Source organism: Protopterus annectens, chromosome 13.part0 (assembly GCF_019279795.1).
Source record: "Protopterus annectens isolate FY-2018-M chromosome 13.part0, PAN1.0, whole genome shotgun sequence".
NCBI classification, from domain to species: Eukaryota; Metazoa; Chordata; order Ceratodontiformes; family Protopteridae; genus Protopterus; species Protopterus annectens.
The window spans coordinates 849,253,639-849,278,363 of NC_056747.1; positions in this window are offsets into that span (position 1 = coordinate 849,253,639).

Sequence of the window (24,725 nt, forward strand, 5' to 3'; positions counted from 1 at the left end):
ATAATTTCCTTTATTCTAATCTAGTTTCCCAATCATCTCTACATGGGTTAACATCCACCTTCTTTAGAATAGCAAATTTGAAATGTTTATGCCAACCACTCTCTTGTACATGCTTAAAAAGGGCATTGTTAATAATATTCTTAATATTCTACAATTGTTCATAAATTCTTTTCCTTAATGATCTCTCTGTTTTACCCACATAGAAACTGGGACCAAGCTCACATTTAGCTACATTGTTGAACAGTACAGAAAAGCTAATATCAGACATTGATGGGCTAAATTATAACATTTTTCTTGGTGTATATTTTTTCTGCCTTGCCAACAGGCCATCATCCCCTTCCAGTCAACCTTTTTCCTTGCCTATTTATTTTCCTCCATCATTCTAGTTGCATTATTGACCAGCAAAGGGAAGTGATTGCTAATGGATGAAAAGTCATCAAGAAGCCCCTATAGAGGTTTTTAACATAGTATAACATTGTGCCCCTTTTAGCATTGTGTGCTTGCTGTATATGGCCAAGTGTGCCTGTTAAGTGGGGGTCACAGTGACTGTCCACCTATGTGTACTTCTATGAATGCACTAATTCATTTACAGAAAAGTTCTGTTTAGTAGACTAGAGGGCACACTTGGTCCATATGTTTTCTTGCTGTGTCATCCATCTTCATCTTGGAGTCAGTCTAGCAGCATTCCATGGCAACTTCCTCTCCCCAGGATGGAATGCCTTGACATTGACCACTCAGTCACACTTCATCCAACAAGCATGCCAACTTCCTCTCCTGAAGATGGCTGCCTTGGTATCAACTACTCAGTCTGTCCTCCCATAACAACTCTTCCCATACCCTATTTGCAAGTTAATCCTTCATTATCTGGGTCATAGTCAGGGCTGCTTATTTCTGTGCTAAACAGCAAGCTAACTAAACTTGCAGTTTATATAAAGAGCATAGTTAGTATGTTTAAATAAGTACACGTTTTGATACTCAAGAGCATGTTTCACTTTATGTTAGGTGCTCACACAAAGCATATATCTATTTGTGATGAATATGAATATCACAAGGCACCATATTAAAGAAGTGTGACTTAGATCAAGAATTTATAAGGGATTTATACTTTTTATGCATCTTTTTAGTAGGTATAGTCCACTGAAATAATAATGTGTATTTTGATGTGCTATATGCTATGTATCACTATCTATAAGTGATCTATGTGCTGCCTGAGTCTGGCTCTGGCTCATAGTTATTATGATAGAGAGTGTCACCTAGTAGCCCACGTATCACATATCCTCTCTCTTGAAGAGAAAAGAGCATACTCTCCCATTTTGCTGATAGCTGTACATTGAACATGTATTTGAGGCAGAAACATTTTACTTTGAACACTTTGCTGCCTCGTCTCAATCCCACACAGATATTGCTGCCGTCTTTCAGCTTCTCCTGTTTATATCGTATCTGCACATTCATCTGCAGCATTTGCAGCATATAGGCCACATAAGAATGTACATTATGTCAACCAACCTAAATGATAATGTGATGATAATGATCTTCTTAAGCAACTGCCTTCATGAAACACTCGATTTATACTACTTTTATGTAAATAGATGTTTTTTCAAAGTAAAAAAAATCATGACACTTAACAGCTTTCATAACATAAGAGGTAAAAACACTATTTATTTCTCTCCAGAAGGGATGTTTGTAGTGCTTTATATGTTCCTACTGAAAATAATATTGCATTACCACATCAACTAAAATGCCACTTACGTATGATTAAAAACTGAATATCCAGGCTTGTCAAAAAATTAAATTGAAAATGTTGACCTGCTTCTAAGTTATTGCCCTGCAGTGACAGGCTGCTCCAAGAGGTCTATATTGCCATTAGAGCATGAGAACCAGTAAGGCTGCATTATAGTTAGTTTCACTTACCAGTAGGTATATCTTTTTTTCAGCTAGGGGAAAATAGCACATATCAAGCAAATATATCTATTAAGCCCTTATTGCATTGTAAGCAAAACCATATATGTTCAATAGACAAGGTAACTTTTTGGAGACAGGAAACATATGATGACCATGAATTATCTTTACTGAGGGGTGTAATATGGTGTCGTCAGATTCATCACTAGGCCACATTAAATTCTTAAGGAAAAATAACAGTCTTAGATACATGTTTGTACTTAAGTATCCTATTGTAATTCATTGAAAGTTTTCTTAAGCACTTTCAAATGGAAGGCTTAACATGCAACCTTTCAAACATAGGTACCAAATGCTGAGTTTTACAGGCATTTTACTGTTTCCTATTGTCATATTACGTTATACTTGGTTTCTATTAAAGTGGATTTATGACATCTGTTTAGAGTGAGGAGTGTGATATATATATATATATATATATATATATATATATACAGAATATATATTTGCTGAACTTACATCAGAAATAAAATTATCTACATTTTTGTATGAATTGGAAAGATTACAGTCATTACAATTATGATTTTTCTATCGCCAATCTAGGCTCATACGCATTTATATACATTGCATGGAGATAGAGCTTCTGAGAAGGCTTTATATCAGAAATCACAAACTAAGTGCATTATGTAGGAGGAGAAGGAGGAGTTGCGACATGTATTTCTATGGAATTTACTAGGAAATTTTAAATGGCTTCACATATATAAAGTTTTATGTTGAGAGCTATGGTCACATATGGCCAGACACTACCATCGAATGTCAAGGGTGACTATCACTAATGGAGGTTTGAATTCCAACACTGTCACCACAAATGTGACTGATGGCATTACTTGCTACATGTATATGGAGTACTGGACTGGATGGTTTTGATCTCACTACTGCCAACAAGTGTACCATCTAGGTATATAACAGTCAGGATCTATGGTCATTAGATCTGTTCCACTAACCCAGAAAAGTCTGGTAGCTACTTGAAGGATGATCTCTGAAGTCAAATCACTGGTATCCAATGAGTAAAGGCAAGTTCATAGAAATATAATTCAATAACCAGTTCACCAAATGTAATCCAAATACAACAGCATAAATGGAATGTACACTGCTGCTATGGGTTTGACCTTCCAGCATCCATACCCACACTAGGACTGCACACTAATTACTTATGGAGCATAGCTGAGTCTTTGACTTAGCACCCCAGACTCCTTTCTCATTACTCTTTGTGTGAAACATAGTTTGTCTGTGTTTTTATCCATGGTAACTGCTTTTCAAGTCCTTCATTCAAACACACACACACACACACACACACACACACACACACACACACACACACACACACACACAGGCATGCACTTATATACACAAAAAAATTCCCAGTGAAAGTTGACAAAATTTTCAATGCCCCACAGCTTTCTTCCTGTCATGGTAATACTGACACCACTCTCAATTTGGCTAGGAAACCACACGCACCAGTTATATGACTATTCTTGATTTATTCAAAGTATAAATCTGAACAGTTTAGATGTAAGAGAGAGAGAGAGAGACAAGGCAGAAATACAAGCAAAATCAGGTACTTTTCTTTAATTTTGCAGAATGTACCTGATTTTCCTTGTATTTGCTGGGCCCTCCATATATACCTCTCAACCTCTTAGCTCAAGACATGTGAACAAAGCCACAAATAAAGGGAGGACAAAGACTCCAAAAGGAGGACTAATTGTAGAAGTTACTTTTATAAACTTAGAAAACTACGAGAATAATACGATTTGTATTATTGTACAGTATCTGAAGGATATAAAGGCTTAAACTGAAATGTGTATTATTATTTAGTGACTTTATTATTCCTAGGTGATTTATCAGAAGATGAACAATTTTATGAGGAACAAACCAAAAATATGAGGCAAAAATCTTGATAGTTGAGACTAAAGCCTCTGTGCCATATACTAATAGAAAAAAAGTCTGACCATTCAATTGTACTTTAGCAACCAGACTTGTTTTCTATTGGTATATGCTCAATTTACCATGGGCATGCTGGTTAGGCTGACCAATTAGTGTGCACGTTTTTGAATACTAATGAGCTGTCATTGTATAATTATACAGGAACAATGCAGTTTCTACTCATTAAATATTGGTTCTACTTTTCTTTGTAAAGGAACAATGCAATCTCTACTTATTATGTTCTACTTTGGTGAATGTCATTTTGTTTCATTGTTACATTATTAAGTGGAATATTAAAAACACTGCTCAGGCACAAAAAAAAAAAAACAGACATTCATCATATGTATGTCACAGGGTATAAGGTAGAACAAAATGTGCCATACAGGAAATAAAATAAATATTTGAAGCTCAGCTACTATGAAGTTATATATTTAAGTCTAAATGATATGTCAATAATTAATAAATAGGTGAATGCAAAAATGTACCAGTAAAACTGAAATGCACTCTGTATCAGTAACCTTTAAATTAGAGAGGAAGACCCTCCTGCACTCTCGGTGTGGAGGCTATGTTCCAAACACTGACTAATTAATTCTTACTATGTAGCCACATAGCCTTATTAATGAGTAAACTTTAGCCCTTCTGTTTCATCCTTTCCCATAGTCTTTGTGACTTTGGAGGGACAGCAGAAATAGAATGAAGTTTGGAACATTGTCACCTATAAAAGGTCTCTAGGGGCTCGCCTTCCTGTAAAGACACTTTACACAGTGTCAGTGGATCAACAGGTGGTACACTTGCCTTTGGTGCTGATGTCTGTGAGTTCTATTCCTATACCAGATTGATTGTTGTCACTGCAGTGCATCATAAGGTAGCCCAGCACTGGGGGGTGGTACATTGGGTATATTGGTATCCACAGATAACAGTGCAAGTGAAGGCTTTCACTTTTTTCAGTTCTCAAGAGCTGGCAGAGCCTGTGGGAGAGATAGCATGTTTGATGCCAACATCAGCCATATGAAGACCATGCTTTAGCAGCACATTGAGTTACAACCCAACCCAGCATTGACTCCTTCTGAGGCAGGATCAACTGGTGATGATTTAGAGGATGATAATCTCTCACTTGGTCTAAGCTGGCAGTGATGGCATTGTGACCGGCACTCTTTTACCTGGGCCTGCAATCAAGGAGGTTCAATCCTCACCACCTTCACTGGTGAGAAACTGTCACTAAATTAATGATGGATTTACTCAGTATTTTCCAGTGCAGCTCTTTGCATCAAGCACAATTTTCCCCAAGAGCAGTTCCAAGTGACTGACAGACCCACATCTGGGTATTTGATTTTCATACACACACACACACACACACACACACACACACACACACACACACACACACACACACACACACACACACAAACACACACACACACTCTTGGGAAAGGCTGGCACAGACTTATTAGCTCTGCCTCCTTATGCCCAGATAATAAGGTAACAGCGCTGCTACCAGCCAGTTACTGTCAGGCGCTTACAAGGGTATCCAATTATACTGAGTAAAATCAATACTAACATAAATGGCAGAGTGTAACCCAAGCAGCAAGGCTTTTGTGGAGTAGCCAAGGCATCGCTAGAATAAGCACAAGTACTGTCAAGATGTTAAAAATAATCTCGAAAAGACTAGCCAAAATAAAAGGTATAAATATTTAATAATAATAAAATAGAAAAGATGAAAATATTAAATATTTAAGTGCAATAAACATCAGTTTCAGTCACAGGAGAAATAAATAACACAGTTGTACAGATTCAAGCAGATACAGAAAAACAATACTTAGCAAATCTTACTATAATTCCTGACTGTCTAAAGAAGAACTGTTCCCTATCTAACTTAATTAATACAGCTAGGCAAGATTAGATGCTGAGTTGCTTACTTCCACAAGGCACTGATCTAACTGAACTCAATTGAACTGATTGTGATACATGTCATAGATTTTTATATCAGCTTCCAAAGAAAGCAAAATAAAACAAGTTGATCTGTGAGTTCCATCCACTCAGTGCTGGTTACAGAATGACATCACATTTGATCACATGACTCTGGCATAGTTCACACAGAGCTTTTCTAAGATCTGTTGCAGTATTTGAAAATTATAGAATTCTTTGTTTAAACGTAAACATTTAATCAGCCACTGTCGATACATTTTTAACATAAGTATCTGTACAAGTCAGTGTGATAGTCAAATTATAGAAAATTATTTAAACTACTTACAAAGCTCCAGCTAACTATTCTGGAATATGTTACACATGCACTGCCCTATTCTACCTGGTAAAGATGGCAATACCTCACACCATCACAGGCATTTTCAACACACACTCCAATTTCCCCAAACTGGTGATGCCCCCTTTTGTGTCTATAAGGTTCCCTATTATATCAGCTAATGTGAACGCTGTTTGAGCGACCATTTTAAATTGAAACTGTGAAATCCCGAACACATGGAACAATGATTTTTTCCCAGGGGAAAAATGACTGGGCCATTTTCGGGACTTTGCCATTTCCTCCACTGTGGTGTGATCTCTGAGTTGGTATATTAAAGTAGGGGGTGTATTGGGGGCACAGCCCCCCACATCATGGGGTATGGGGGTGAAGCCCCCCACTTTATTTTGTGTTTGTGTTTTTTTTTTCCGGAGCAGCACATTTTTTTCCCTGGGAAAAAAAATCACTGTTCCGTGTGTTCGGCATTTTGATGTTTCGGTTTTTAAGGGTCGATTATACAGCGTTCGCTATTTTAAGTATTCACTGTTATAATATAGACCCATCTATACCTACCCTCGCTGTTGCCACACATCCTGTCAGTCTTTTTCTGCCATCTAGCCTTCCCATCTTACTCACCTCTGACTTCCTTCCCCAGTTGTCCCTTCTCTAGAAAAAACAAAAGCGCACCTGTCTCTCAAACAAAAATTCCCACCCATGCTTCTCAAATTCTAAGATATTTGACTAATGTACACATGGTTAGCTCCAATTGCTCATTGTAAAAGTTTTAGTTTTCTGACAAATCATTGAGGCTTTACATTGTGAAATAATTATAACTATTGTAATTATCTAGGATTATTGAGCTATGAAGTTGAGAAATATACTCCTATCTTACCACCATCCTGCTCATTCCTTATTTGCCCACCTTACATTCCATCTCTGACCTATACTCTTATTTCCCGTCTATAATCTGGTCACAAAATAGATAAACCAATGCACACATGAACTTGCTTCTAAAAAAACATATTTCTGTGGTTATATGTCAATGTCTTCTTCTCTTTCTTCTGGCTTTTCCTGGTTAGGGGTCACCACAGTGGATCACCTGTCCGCTCATGATTGGCAGTGGAGTTTTACATTGTCGAGTTGCCAGCCCGACGCCCAACCTTCCACAGAAGGCACACACATGCATGCACTCACATTTAGGGCCAATTTAGAGTGTCCAATACACCTACAGCATGTCTTTGGGATGTGGGAGGAAACCGGAGCACCCGGAGGAAACCCACGCGACCACAGGGAGGACATGCAGACTCCGCACAGAAGGCACCCCAGCCTAGGATCGAACCAGAGAATCTCTTGCTGTGAGGTGGCAATGCTAACCGCTGCACCACCATGGCTGCTGGTTGTATGTCAATTTCAATGAGAAAAGATACAAGAGAAATGACACTTATTGTCCCATGGCCAAAATGAAGAAAATCATTGCCATGTCCTAACAATACTTCCATGGGTCATGTACATGATCTGTGCATTGATGAGTGTCACCAAGCAATTATAAAATAAGGTAAAGTAAATAGTTTTCCGTAACAGCTTCCATGGTTCATTGTAGTCTTCAAGTGATGTATACATTGTCAATGCACTGAGTGCAGGGCTGTAATCCCCTGTAGGTGGTATGTTGTTTTACGATTTGTTTTTCACTCTTCAACTGTAGTTTATTACCCTGCAAATTTTTTTCTTATGTCTTTCCAGTGAGTGCTTCTGTGGCCGTATTTGGCTAACTCTACAGTTCAGTGAGTATGAATGACAAGGTTATGGGTTCAAATCTATTCATCTATGTTGCTGTTTTCTTGTTTTCATATGTTACTTCCTATGAATGTGTCTGTGGCAATGGAATATCAGTGACAAAGACATGGGTTCAAATCCATACAAATATGTTTCTCTTTTGTTGCTATCATATGCTCCATCACCCTGCAATGAAACATTGTTATCATCACTATGTAAATTCTGTCAAAGAGTTTGGCACTTTCTAAGCAAATTTATTTATGGATTTGTCTAACTAAGAAGCTGAGAGATATGCTCTTACCCTACCTCCATTCTACTCATTCCTTGGGGGTTCACATTGTTTTCTACTCTCTGCTTGTTTCATCTTTTCTTATTTGTCATATACTCTTATTTCAATCATTTAATCTGTTCAGAATAGAGAAAGACAACACAGCACGTGTGCACACACACACACTTACACACACACACACACACACACACACACACACACACACACACACACACACACACACACACACACACACACATCTATCAAGAGATTATAAAACAGAAGTCATATTTCTATGTTCACACATTGTGGGACAGGTCACAGAGAGCAATATTCATGCACATGTATAACCAATGAGAAATGGTACTCCTTGTCCTATGACAAAAATAAATTCCAGTCCTTGTCACATGCTACACTCTTTTCATTGGTTATGCAAATGAACTAAGCATCACTGCATATCAATTTTTGTTCAAATTCCTTTGATGACTCAGTGAACTTATGAAATTATTTTTAATATGTCAATGCACTAGGTTAATGATTAAATCCCCTTGGGGGTGCTGCATGTTGTTTTACAATGTTAAATTTGTACCGTGCAAATGTAGTAAGACTGCTTCAGTGGCTCCATTTGCTAATGCACTGGAGTAGAGAATACCACTAGGAAAGGCATGGCCTCAAATTAATTGAGGACTATCTTTCTGTTCTTGTTCTCAGACAGCATATGTGCTACATTTCGCTGATATTCATGTTTTATGACCCCTTTTAGTCTGACTGTTTCTGTGGTCTACCCTGCTAGGAAACTGGATATACTGGCATCTGGACTGAACTGCTGGGTTGACTTCCCTGAGCGTATCATATTTTCCTTTTTCAACAACATTCATATTATCATACAAGTCCACTGCTCACAATATGATGTCGTCAGGAATGGTGCTGGTCAGTTCATGTTACTTTATCGTATCTCAGTCTAAGTTTCTGATTATTCTATATTCAAGTATTGACATACCACATTCTCCATCATGTTTTGCTGGCCTGCTTTGGTAGGCAACTTTGTTTGCAGTATTTTATTCATCTCTGTGGTTTCTGTTTCTATAGTGAAAACTCCACTCCACGCTTAGCCATGATATTTTTCCTTTCATGGAAGATTTCTGTGCAGATGTATTGTTGTATATTGCATCAGCAATGTCAACATTGTTTTCCCGTTTGTATGCTTGAACTCATGATAACTACCAACGATGCTTGTGCACATTCAGTCTATATGTCAACTGCTCATACTTTAATCTGGCCATGAGGTGATCTAACACTATATGGCCACTGGTCTGTGATACAGCTAGGATGAGGAGCTGCCATTCAAGCAGATTGGCCAAGCTGTATGCATAGATAATAACCATGAAGACTCTTCTCACATGCAGTGTAAATAGAAATGGTTTGGCCATGATTATTGTTGCTGTGATTCTGACTCCATGGGGTAATATTTCATGACAACCAAAGGTAAAGTAAGGTTAAGTATGTTACAAGAGGAAGTTTGGAAGGGGGTCAGAAAAGAATTCAGGCACCACTGCAATTTTGTATTCCTTCAGTGTAACAATACTTTTCTCCATAGGATGTGTACTTTACATGCAAGATTAAAAAAAGCAATATATGTGTCAGCTTTGTATAATCAAAACTTTGATTATTTCACTATTAGGGTAAAAAAAAAGAATGTCTTGACCATAGCTATTTTTTCCTCACTTAACTGTACTCTTTCAGCTTCATGATAAAGGTGCGTACTGTAGTTGCTAAAGCATCCAGCTATAACTACATTTTTTTATATATATCACAAGATGAGACAAAAAAAGAAGCAATCTAAGCTGTAACCTGAGTAGAGCATTACATTTCCATGTCATGTTTCTATAAAACTAAGTTGTACACTCATCTCTGAGGTCATGTAGCCTTAAAGTATAATGGGTACTTTGTCCTACATGTGAAATGCTTGCTAACCTACAAAAATCATGCTGCATACTTTGTTGTATTCTGCTTACTCTGTGTTATTATATGGTCTGCTAGTTTTTTTTTAACTGAACTGTGCTAGATATTGTATCCAAAACTGTCATGTAAAGTATCATTACATTTTATTTTATTAAAAATTGTTATATTTGAACTTAATTCACCAGAACTAGTTAAGGACAATCTACTTATAAAAAGTTGAGTATAGTCATTGAGCAACATAAAACACATACACCGGGATTTAATAAAATATATGTATCCACATTCATAGTCATGGTTCCCCCTCAGCAGCAGCATGCCATATGTATTATTGAATGCCACCTGCATCGGATTGAGGGCATGCTGGCTGACCTGGTGGGGCAGCCTTGCCCAGGAACCCAGCCTTCTGCACAGCCACCCTTGGGGTGGTGAAGGAGCAGTGTTGACAGTCCCATGGGTGCGTACGTTAGTCATACTGCTGCTGTCTGGAGGGACATGCAACTTGGATTCCACAACACCCTCCCCATCCAAGGTGTTCACCCACTTCATGTGTCACACACTGCCCCTGTCTGCTGTCTTGTCTGTTTGTGAATGCATCCTCTCCTACAAAACTTACCTCCCCACATGTACCTATGTCCCTTCTCCAACATTCTACTTTCACCTTAATAAAAAAAATGAGCACTTGTCCCAAAAAAAAAAAAAAATATATATATATATATATATATATATATATATATATATATATATATATATATATATATATATATATATATATATATATATCGCCCCATACATAGCTCTCCATTTCACATATGTATCCACTGGACACAAGTAATTTGGTCCAATTGGCTTGACAACACAGTTATGTTGTCCTCAACCCTCTCTGGGGTTTGAGAGTCCAAATTCATCTACAAATTCTGTCAAAGTGCACAGCTGTTGCTGTACAAGAAATGGATAGCTCTGGTTCTTTCCTACATCTATCCTGCACATCCCTACCTGCTGTTCACTATGTTTTCTCCCTGCTTGCCCCCATTTCACCACTTTCCTATAACCCCCTTTTTCTTTTCTTTATATTTTTTTATCATGCATTTGCACATAGCTGCTTGGAGTGGCATGGTGCGGTGTGCTGTGCCGCTTCACTGAGCTTAAATGGAGCTTTAATGATTAAATGTGTTTATTACATTGTCAGACACATGTACAAAATAAACACTACTGCCATGTTTCAAACCCAAGCCCTTCACTCCTACAGCACACTGCATTAACCTGCCACACAACACAGATCTTAATTAAATCAGGTGTTTTATGCTAAACATAATAGTTGCCACTTAGAGTCATTGGGCATGTCTCAGTGGAGCTGTGTGCCACACCACACCATGCAAACTGGAATAAAATTTAATGGAAAAATGGGAGTGTACCTTGGACTCTGGTGCAACAATACACCACTAGACAGCCACAGACATAATGGATGTAAGTGAGGCATGTGATAGAAGGTAAATGTGCCCTTTTATCAGCAACATGTTGAAACACACCTGCTAAGGCATCAGTGGCAAAGTACATGTTCAACTGGGATCCTGATGCAGAACTATAGCCATAGAAAGCAATGCACATATCAATGGATGCAGACAGTGTGTCACAGCCTGTATGTTTGCACAAATACCTTGCAAATACACCTGCTGCAGCAGTGACTCAGTAGCTCAGTCTGTTAAATGCCTTGCATGTAGTACATTTTGCCACAGACAGACCTGAGTTCAAATCCAGTTTTGTGTTGCAGTTCAAGTACATTATTGTAAAGACAGCAAGTAAGGACTTAGTCATGCAATCTTTATCCACATAGCTTACTGTTAATTAATGAATCGATATCCAGTTTTGAAAGTCAAAAGCCTGTAGGTAGGGACACACTGCACATATCTATATAGCCTAACTATATGCGCCTACTATTCTGTTATTGGCACTGTTGCAAAACAGACATAGCTTAAGCACATGCCTCGATTGGACTGTAAAGGGTACCCTTACCCTGGCTGTGCTGTAATGACAGGGCTGCCACAGCTGCCACAGTTACACATACAGCTTGTTGTCCTCCAAAGTGTTCAAACTCCACCTATGTGTTCTAGGATGCAGCAGCAGCTGCAGCCTATAGAACACACAGCTGTATGCAAAGGTAGCTATTACAGACCTACCATGCCTCCCAACCCCCTAGAACAAGGAATCCAGACGTAGCCATATGTAATGGGGGGATAAAGGCCCAGAGATACGGGCATGTGTGATAGTTTAGTCCTACAATGATAGTAAGTTGATAGAATAACAGCTATTGGATTAACAGGCATATTCTGATGGGCATGAAATCTGACACTCAAATGTCTCTCTTTCACTACTGACTTCAACCCACAATGTGTGCCAGTGAACTGCCAGATGGCCACAATGTCATGGGACACTGACCACACATATGATGTGAAACTGTGGACATATTGCATAAATCTCTATAGTTGACAGTTATGGTGCCTACCTTTTGTGATGCTGTAGGCTTCACACTTCTGTAATGTCCATCTTAACAACTAAGAAAAGGGCCCAGGTCTACATGAAGTCCTTATATATTGCACTGTGGTGGCATGTCATTGGCTAATGATAGTGCAATTCAACTGTTTTCGTTGCAATTAAATCTGATCCACTGATTGGTGCAGAGACAATTACCTGCTTATGAACAGTACCTTCAAAAGGCAGCCAGCTGGTTATGATGAGCAGGTCTGTATGAGACTTCATTCACACAGAAAGCATATTTTCAAAAGATTACTGGAAGCAAAGTTCAACAAAAGCGTACTGCACTCCACCAGGTATGTAATAGATTTCTCCATATAACAGGATGCAGATGGGAAGATGGAGGTATGGGGAATAGGGATTATAGCAGTAGGCCTGTCTTAGATTTATGGTGATGACATGCCATTGATACTCTACTGTCCTACACCTATAGGCATGCCTTTCAGCTGTCCCTGATTTTCACACACATCTTAACTCTGTCCCTGTTAATCCCTCTTAAAATGGTTGGCTGTCATAGGAAAGTTAGTGGATTACATGTAATGAATATATTAGTGACAATATGTAAGGGTGCACACTCCTGTAATGTCAAACAGTGTACTATAAGACACCTTCTCTCATTCTGTCAATGTCTCACAGAAATAGTTCTAACATTTTCACAGTGTCCCTGAATATCCATGATGTACTTTGGCTAAGTCCCTGATTCTGTTGACATTTTGTCCCTGTTTGGTTGAGAGCTATGCCTAATATACCTGTCAACCTCTCACATCAAGTAATCAGGATAGAGCCATACTTAATGGGGGGATAAAGGCCTAAACCTAAGAATACCATTTAAATATTGTCCATACAAAGTAAGAAAGTGAATCGAATAACAGATATTACATTAGCCTAACTGTGTTCTGAAGGGTATGATGTCTGAAACTCAGATGTCTGTCTTTATTCTCTGACAGCAACCAGCAATGATTGGCCAACCATTTGTCAGAAATCCACGACAGTGACCAAAGCCATTAGGCAAACATCTTCACATTTTGCAAACATCTGTATTGTTGAAAGGTATGATACCTACAGGGAATATATACTACAGCACGTTTGCATTGTTTTCTGTCATTGTGGCACACTGATGTTGCTGGACTGACCCCATATAGTGGTTGTAATAGTACATTGCAATTTGTCTGGCAGTGGCCATATGACATATTAGCGGGTGTTTGCCTGTAGGGGACACACCACAGTAGACTGCAGTGCTGAGTGTAGAAACATACAGCAGATTCTATCACGGCACACAGGGACATACCTCAGTATTGCTACTGTCTTGGTGGTATTCACACATGTAGTGTGTTGCCAAACTGTGGGTTATGACATGTGAGGGAGCAGTGGATAGTGCAGGCCATTATGGGTGTGCTGGATCTGTACATAGTGGACGTCTACGCATCTGGTCCTGTAATGTTTCCCCTTTTGTTGTCTTTCAGGAACCAGTACCACAGAAGATATGCCCCCTTCTTAGATGCAGAGAATGACATAATATTGGCTTGACTGAGACATCACCATCAGATCTTGTTGTCCAGGGGAAGGCACAATCAGGAACAGAGGACAGCACTGTAGGCAGACCTTGTGCAGGATGTCAATCAGACTGGCCAACAGGACAGGACCTATGAACAGGTTCAACATCAGGCCACAGACATGCTGAATGCTGCACGAAGGGCAGCTGATGTTGCCAGGGATAGTGCCACCACCAGGGAGGGTCTGCGATGGAACAACCACTCTTGGCCTCAGAGAAATTCTTTGTGACCCTAGGAACACATAACAGTTTCCAGGCATCCATCACACCATACATCCTGGAGGTGGGTGCCACAGTGTTCACAGCAGAGGAATGTCCAGGTAAGCATAATGTGTTCACCAGTGTAATACAGTATCAGTCATTGTGGTAGGCTGTACATACCTGTACATAGGTGTCTGGTATATCTGCATTGGGGGAAGATGGGAATTACACTCAGTTGTGCACACATACTCAGAATGTCAGCAATACAGCCAGTATCACAGTAGCTGCTGCACACGTGGATATATGCACATATTACCTTGTATTGCTGCAACATGTGGTGGTGCTGACAATATCTTTCCTTCACCTTTTCATAGGTCCATCAGGTGTGGCCCAATTCCATGATCCTGTACCCGATAAGTGTGATACTGTTTTTTACGGATTATATATGCCCTATGAAAGTTAAGGTCTGCCATATTGCCCTATGTACAAATGTTGCTTTTAACCAGAGCAGTATATTTGTATGCTCCATTCTGGAATAGTTAACTATGGTTTATAGCCTGGGTATTCCCAGTTGTGTATTTAAATGACCATTGACATGTTTATACTTATAGTTATGAGCAGCTACACAGCCTGGTATACATGAGGCAATTACTCCAAGATGCCTGTTTCAACACAAAAGGGATATGGTACATACCTGAGGCAGTGACACTGGTACTGGTATATAATTCTCAAGACAGGTGACAGACTGCACTGGCAACTTTAACTGGATGTGGCTGAACTGCATGTTATAAAGGGCTTGACTTGTCTGTGTATGTTGTTGTGAAATTGTCTGTTGTGCATGAGAGCAGAGATGAGAACATGTGAGACTGGAAATGCAGTTATGGATCCACATTTGTATGAGTTTGTGTGGATTACCAAACATAAAAGTGCAAGTAGTAATGCATTGCTTTTGTCTTGGTTTTTACAGTTGACCGGGGGGGGATTAGAGACTGTCCCCCTCACAACCTGATGTCAGTGTCTCATCGGACTCTAATAATGATGGTGGCCATAGGGAGGCACAGGTGTGGTTGTTGGAAGATGAATCTGTCTCAGAATTTCACATCCCTCTTCTGCCCCCATTGCCACCACACACAGTCAGTATGTCCACACATACCCAGTCCTCAGAGGCCACAGATACTGGACAGACAGATGGTGGTGACACTGAACAGGACAGTGTGGCAACTATGGTATCAGTGACTGTAGACACTAGCCAGAACCAGAAAGCTGGCGAGGTCCCACACAGGGGGATTGACAGGAGTGCTCATAGGATTACTGCTGTCCATTCACCACCTGTTGTAGGTGTCACATCATGGGTCACTCAGAGCATGTTTTGGGTTGTCATGGAGGCACAGGCACATTCTGACCACAACACCAGATGGATGCTTAGGGATATGGATGCAGCACAGTCTGACATCCGTGACTGCCTCCACTGCATTGGGGTCACCCAGGATCAGTTCACTGATGCAGTGAACAGATGGTGGGCTGAGACAGTGTCTGTTGTGGACTGCACATTTGCTGGAAAATCTGGTCGGAGTTGGGCATCAGACACATGGATGTAGGTCAGCAGCACAATCTGATGAGTGTCCACATGGCCATGCACAGTCACACTCCAGTAGTGGCAGTAAGCGCTACAGAGGGTAGTGTGCTGTCCACACCATGATGTGGCAGGGCATGGGCATGTGGTCCTGGGCAGTCTCATGGGGGATACAGCCCCAGTAGACATCAGTCACCATCAGGTACTAGCACTGCAACTGACCTTGGCCATGGTGGTGCCAGTGCTATTCTTGGCAGAGCCAGTTCCCGTGTTCATGGCTGGAGACAGTTAATTATCCACTCTACCATGTATGATCCACAGCTGTCCAACATACATACATGTAGGGCTAGCACTGGGCTTGACTGTGTACACACACACACTCAAACACCACTGTCACAAGCAGGTCACCAGCAGACACATACAGCACCTCTCCATGGCCCATCTCACCCACACCCCTTCCTGACTCACACACATAATGTCAACTGTTTGCCACAGCCTAGGTCTCCGGCACTCCCACAGCACACCCTGTGTATGTAATGATACCTATGCCACATCCCTGCCATCCATGCCATCAATGCAAGGAAATACTACTACTATGTGTCTGATGGACAGGGTGTCTACATTACTTGACATGTACTTGTGTAGTGTAGTATTGCTTTGCCATGCCACTTGTTGTGGGCCACAACATGTGCTGTATGCTGGCATGTGTCATGACTACACATAGCCGTTTGTGTATCTTTGTTGCATGATGTTGAACTGTCAGTAGTGTTACAGAATGACAGGTTTGTCATGGACCTGTGGATGTGCCTGTTCCAGGAGTCTGAGGGGATAAACAATGGACACATGGCAGCATTACATTGGCACAAGGTGGCATGGCAGCACAGCAGAAATATGATATTAGCAATGTATGGCAACATATGTGCATAGCTCTGTAGGTGAATTTGTGTAGAAAAGTCTGTCAGGGACAATGGAGCCAGTGAGCATAATCATGCATTCATACTTTGTGATAAGGTCTGCTACCCTTGCTACGTGTCACCTGGGTTTACTGAACTTAAAAATCTAGAAGGTGTGGTGATTGAGTTGACACATCTATAAATATCCTGCATCCAGGTTGGACAGATGTTGGACATCAGTTATTATTATGTAGAGGAGGGCAATTTAGGACAGCAGGTAGTCACAGGGCCATAAAATGTATAACCATTACATGGAGATAGCCCATATGGGCATGTCCATAGTGCTGAAAGGGTATATATTTACACACGCACACCAAAAACACACAGACACACACACACACACACACACACACACACACACACACACACACACACACACACACACACACACACACACACACACACACACACACACACACACACACACACACACACACACACACACACAGGTCTATATTATAACATCGAAGTCTTAAAACTTTGAATGTTATAATATTGAACCATTTTGACTGAAAGACCAAAACATCGAACACTCAGAATAGCAAATTTTTTCCCAGGGAAAAAATTTGCTGCTCCGACAAACATACACACAACACAAGCACACCAAAATAAATAATCCACACACATACATTTCACAAAACCCTACACTAAACCATACATACACTACTAGCTATCTGCTTACCTTAACCCAACCCTAACCCTAAGGTCTGTAACTACCGCACACTCACCTTACCTGCTCCCTAACCCTAAGGTCCCTAACTATCGCACACTCACCTTATCCGCTCCCTAACCCTAAAGTCCCTAACGCACACTCACCTTACCACTCCCTAACCTTAAGGTCCCTATCGCACACTCACCTTTGTTCGCACACTTACCTTAACCCACAGTCAAGGAAATAGCGAAGCTGCAGAAATGGCCCACCAAATACTTTCCCTAGAAAAGTATTCAATATTCTGCAGCTTCGCTATTTTCAGCGTTCGGTGCATAGTGTTCAATATTATAACATTCAAAGTTTTAAGACTTTGATGTTATAATATAGACCCCCCCACACACACACACACACAGACACACACACACACACACACACACACACACACACACACACACACACACACACAGGTGACTGATGTAAAATTTGAACCCCTACCTATCTAGTGTTATACACTATAGCTCACAGTACTTATTGCATACACCACAGTTTATGTCTGTTGCATATGTGATTGTAGGCACAGTACTTGTAGATTACACAAAGTAGCCTTGTGTGGGACAGCATGTATTGCCTCTAGAGTGATAGTGCTTGCTACTGTTATTATATCTAGTGTCCTAGGAGTGGGATACCTGTTAATATCCCTGCTATGTATGTACAGTTACTAGTATGGCCATATGTGTCTGGTTGCAATTAGATAGGCAAACACGTGCCATGTACAATATGGCATGTCCAAGGCATTGTTGAAACCATTGTACATTACAACACCTGCTTACTTGTTTCTGTCTACAAGGTGACATTCCACAGGCACAGGGGTCTGTGGGTGAGTGGATTATGTACTGTTGCGGCTCTGGTCTGGTTCCTTTGGACAACTGTTGTGATGTGTGCATGCAGATAACCTCAGCATTCCAATGTTATGTGGAGACATTCTTACATCCTATATATATATGTGGGGTGCTGTGCCCCACACCCCCCTAACTATATAAACTAACTCCAGGATCACACTAGAGTGGGGAAAAGGGCATATACCTTTCACCTGCCTTACAGTACTCTACACAGTGCCATATATACTAAGTTCAGTTCAGTGAAATGAGATTCAGTGAAATGAGTTTTCAGCAATTTGAGTTTTCAGTGAAGTGGTCAGGGTGAAATGAAATTCAGTGAAATGAGATTCAACAAAACAAAGTAGACCCATATATATATATATATATATATATATATATATATATATATATATATATATAAATGTATATAACAGGGATGTCTCTTTAAGTGTTGCTATGTGTACGTTATGTATATGTTAGGTAAATATATGTGGAGAGTCTATGTATCATTGTAATTTATATAGCAATATATATATATATATATATATATATATATATATATATATATATATATATGGGTATCATATGTATATGTTCATAGGTTCATAGGTTCATAGTTGTGTACTAGGCTAATGGCCCTGGGGCTTTTACAAGCCTAACCCATAGACTTACCCTGGCATAGTGCCACCCGACCTTAGTTCCCAGTACCTCTGTTGAGTAGAGCCACTGGAGTGATCCCCAGGGTGAATTTTAGATTTCCCATCCACTCATCAAGATTTCTCTTGAAGAGGGCCAGTGAGGTGCTGTGTTTGACAGGTATGGGAAGTTTGTTCCATAGCATGGGCAGTCTCTGGGTTATGAACCTGTCCCTCCAGCATGTTCTATTGATTGTGGTAATGAGGTTGAGGTTTCTGGAGCGTGTGCTGTAGAAGGATTGGGATTTTTTAGATGTAGCATTTCTAACAGAGCTGAGTCAGACATGGCTTTGTAAGTCAAGCAGAGATCACCACTTAGTAGGCGATATGAGGCAGAGACTAGCTGGAGTTTTTTGAGTCTGTCCATATAGGACAAGTGTTTAAAGCCTAGGATCTTCTTTGTGAGGTACATCTGTGGCCTCTCCAGTTGTTGCAGGTGTCTAGTGAGGTACATACCAAATGGGGCATTGTCCTTGATGATTGGCCTAATGAGCGAAGAGTAGAGGGGGACAATGATCTCTTTCTTCCTGGATGCAAAACCCTTAGTAATGAAATGTGCAACATAGAAGGACTTTCTGACCACCGTGGCAATGTGGTGGTCAAAAGAGAGGTTGCTGTCAACCTATGTTCCCAGATCTCTTATAATGCCTTCTGTGTTCAGTGGACTACCATTGATGTGGTAATTCATGGGAACTGAGTTTTTCCCAAAGGGGATGATGACACAGTTTTTGGCATTGAGCTTAAGACCATAGTTCTGATGCCAGTTGTTGGTCTCAGTGAGGCCTTTCTATAGGATGTCAACATCACTTGGGGAGTTAATAATAGCTCCCAACTTGAAATTGTCTGTGAACTTGGACAGCCAGAGTCCCTTCTTGCTGGCCTGGACTTCAGAGAAGTAGATACCAAACAGGAGAGTACCCAGGACTGAATCCTGTAGGACTCCACTCATGACTGGTTGGCAGTCTGACTTGGAGTCATCTACTTTCACACTATGGGTTCTTTCTGTGAACCAGTTTGTAACCCACCTAGTGATATGGGTTGATGCCTAGCATAATGAGTTTTTCTATGATTCTTGAGTGGTCAGTGGTATCAAAGGCCTTGACCAGATCAAGGTAGGCTGTATGAACCACCTTGCCTTCATCCACAGCTCTGGTGACTCAAAGAAGTCCACTAGGTTGAGCAGGCATGAACTACCCTTCACAAAACCAAACTATGTGGGATCCAGAGTTTTGAGATTCCCTATTTCCTTGTTTATTAGGTCCATGATGATGCATTCCATAGCTTTGCATATCAGACTCATCAGACTAATGGGGTGGTAGTTCCCAGGGTCTGTAATCACTCTTTTGTTTGTGGAGAGGGATGACTGTAGCAGTGTGCCATTCGGTAGGGACAAAGCCTGAGGTGAGGCTGTGATTGAACAGGGCACACAGGTGAGGTGCCAGTTCACTCTGTAATTCATGTAGAACACAGCAGGGATATTGTCAGGTCCCACAGAAGCTGTATTTTTGGCCTTGGACAGTGTTGTTTTAACCTGTGCAGCAGTCATGCTGGGTGTCTGGCAATCTACTGGTATTGTGATTGGTCCTTTGTAGGGGGAGAGAGGGGTAACACTGGCACTGAATTGGTTGGCCAGTATATTGGCAATATCTGTTGGCTCGGTATAGCAGGTACCGTTGTGCAGTAACTCAGAGCAAATCTGGGTATTGCCGTGGAGATTCTTTACATAACTATAGAAGGTGGTGTGATTGTCTTTACTATCTGCTGCAATTCTGTTTTTATAGCTAGCTTTCGAGGATTGGATGAGGGATCTCAACTTTTTGTTGAGGCTGATAAGGGAGTATTTCCAGTCTTGGGACATCACCTTATTCAGCATTAGTTTCCTCTTTTTGTTGTAGAGTTTGTTTATGGCAGGGGACCACCAGATTGGCTTCCTTTTTTTGGAGGAGAGCATCTTGGTTCTATTGGGTATGGCAAGATCTATGCATTTGTCTATGTGTTCGTACAGTGCATTGGTGTATGATTCAGTGGTCATGCAACTATTATCCATTTGCATGGATGCCGTGAAGTTAGCCACCTCTGTTTTTAGGAGCCCAAAGTTAGCTCTGGAGAATCTTTTCTTGGTGGTTACCTTTGTGGGGTGGAGGGGTGTTAGGGATGTGGATTTCCAAGGTGATTAGTTTGTGGATGGATCTAACAAGGGAGGAGTTGACTATTGGTGTAGAGCAACGGTCACCTATGTTAGTAATGACCAGGGCAAGGACGTTGCTACCTCTAGTGGAGGTAACAGCGAGTTGGTCCAGGGCATTGGAATTAATGAATTCCAGGAAACGTTGGGTAAGTGTATTGGTACATGAGTAGTTTTCCCAGTTAATGGAGGGGTAGTTGAAGTTACCTAGTATGAGAGTGTTAGGTTGCACCTTAATAGTCTCCAGTGTGCTTAGAAACATGGAGTGTGAGTCTTGGGACATGGTTGGGGTCCTATAGCAGGCTATGACCTGAATCACTGTCTTACCCAATGTTAGCTGCACCTGAAGTATCTCTGATGCATTATGTTGGGCTACCAGGTATGCGCATCCTTTATGAATATGGAAACACCACTGCCTTTGGAGCTTCAGTCCAAGTTCTGGGGCCAAAAGGTGTGAAATGAGTTATAGCCTGGTAGTGCAGAGATGCTTTCTGCTGCTTCGAACCAGGTCTCTGTTACAGCACAAATGTCAATGTTCTCCATTTTAAGGAGTGCTTTGAGCGAGCGCATTTTGAGATTTAGACTTCTAGCACTGAGCAGCATGACCCTTAGATTGCATTTGTTTGTAGCTGTTACTGTGGTAATTTGGTCTTTGGGACACCACCTAAAAAAGGCACTATAGAGGTGGCAAGAGCCTTGGCCAGTATCTGGAAGCCCAAGAGTGACAGATGCAGGCCATCCCTGGCAAAGTATCGAGGTCTGTCAGTCATGTCATCCCAGGCAGACAGATACTGGTTCCAATAAGAGTGACACCAGAAACTTAGCCAATTGTTGAAATCTATCATTTTCTGCTTGTACTGTGGTATCATTCTGGGTGATGGTAGGATGCTGTTCAGGGCTAGGGTCATACCCACCGGGGCTACATAATCCAAGAGCTCTCCATGTCTCTTTTCATGTAGGCTGGGAGGTACATCTCAGGTCATTCACACCCACATGTATAATGACCTCTTGTTGAGGGACCTGAGTGCGTGTGTTATGTGGTGGATCCTGGCACCTGACAGGCAGCTGACTGTTACTTTCTCCTTATTCAACCTAATGAGTGGGACATCATTGTGCCTCACTATCGAGTCACCTATGACTAGTGTGTTGGGCATGCTATTTTGACTTAGGAGCTTTGGTTGAGTGACACACTGTTTTGGAGAGTTATGTGTCTTGTGATTAGTGTTGTGTTGTGGTGGTGGAGTGTGTTTCTGCCTTGGAGGTCTCTGCTGTTTGGGTAGATTTTTATTGAGAGCCTCCATGAAGGTGGGTGTTTGGTTTGTGTTTTTATGTGAAGGCAGTGCTGGTCTGTGTTCTGGAGGGCTATGTGTTCCATGTGGAGTGGTGCAAGTGTTGACCTTCTCCTCTTGACCAGCTATTCCAGTCTTGGCTGGAGAGTGTGTGGCTTCCAATTTGGATATATAAGTGCATCTCTCACAAGTCTGATTGTTGGAAGGTAAGAGGAGAGGGTTGTCAGTGTACATGTGGCAGATGCTACATTGCCTCAGGATGCCCATGTTCACCAGGTTAATAGGAGAAAGCACAGGGAACTGACCTTTAGACATGCCTGGAGGGGTGGACTTTAATAATAAGTACTGGAGCTGTTTCCATGTAGAACATTTAGTGCTGGTAGCACTTTTGTGTGCTACAATAATTGCTACAAGAAGTCTGGTAAAATGCTAGACTAATAAGCTAGTAAAAGCACAGAAGAGGAGAGAACTAGCAGAGGGGAAAAATTGAAGAGCAGACTTTGGCACCACTCAGAAGCTTACAAACAGCCCAGGATACAGCAATCTGTATCTGGACTAGACTAGTCATACACACTGATAGGTACACTAATCATGTATGAGGGGGATAGGGACAGACAGATATGTATATGCAGCTGTCTGTATTCACAGACATATTTCCACATAGCAGATCTTTGTGAAGAAGAGGCAACATACTTGTTCTCAAATTAGCTAAGTGTAGGAGCATGCCCAGTGGGACTGCCAGTACTTACAAGGTGACTCTGGGCCACAGCTACCTGTACTGTGGTCTGGGATTTTATGTGCTGCAGACATTGGCTGCTGCACCTGTTTCCACAGTACAGCACTTCCCTGAAATTGTCCAAAGCATTCCCCGGCTGTGTGCTGTACTTATTTTGTGACTGGGGTACATAATGTAGCACAACACACAGGGTTACAGTCTGCATACCTCTCACTGTACATGTTTTTGCAGAATGTCCAGCATTTTACCCCATATGTCTGGTCTGTTCCACATACATTTGTGTTGTTCTGGTATAATACTGTGTAATGCAGTCACTGAATTGTAATAACTACTGGCACATTTAAGTAATGCCTTTACATCCTTCAGCTATTCTGTTCTGTTGCAACCTGCTGTTATACTAGTCACCTTCTAGGTTTATCAGAGCATGTGTAATGTCTGTCTGTAGTTTTGGCCCTTTGTCTCCCTATTCTCTCTGACTTTGTCCAGCTTTCTTGCAATAACAGATTGAGGGGTATGACAGTCTCTGGGAATACTGCCATATGAGTACCTCACATGCAAAAGATATGGATGCTGCCAATTCAAACCATCAACACCATCACTCATACTAATATCCATAGCCCAATGACCCACACCAGCCGCCAAACAGAGAGGTGTCATTCCTCACACAATCAACAGCATACAGACATACATTGTCACCCTTGCTTTACGTGAGACATACAACATGTGGCCAGGTTCTATGTCACAGCCCTGGAATTGGCTGATCTGCTGATATATCATTGCAGATTTATGGTTTCAGCAGTTGTATGGGAACACTGATGGGTTGGGGGTGGGGTAAGAACAGCACATGATCTGCTGTCATAGACAGTCATGCAAATATCACGTGACTCTACTGTTTAACATCTCCCTTGACTGCTGTAGTGAATATTCCAACCATGAGGCCTATAGTGAATATTACGCAACACATACTATTGTACTGTGTATCTGTAGTCCCATGTGGATGTTGCATCTCTCCAAATAGCTCTCTATATTACATTGCATACATGCAGCAGGTCCATACATATGACTGAATATTATAGTTCCCCTTACAAGTAGTGTGTAGGTTAGACACTTACCTTGCGAATGCAGCAGTTGACAGAACTGTAGTTCAGGGCTGACTCTGTCTGATGCATGCAGTACACAGCCAATACATAGTTAGGTACAGGTTGTGTGGGTTGCCTGGTATAATTTTTACTATATGCATGTGAGTTGGAGTAAGGTGTCAATCCCTAGGGCCCTAGGTTGTCAGTGCATGTGCTATGCATAGTCTCTTGACCAAGGCCAGGGCATACTGGGCACTGCTATGTCTGTCTACAGGGACATCATCAGGG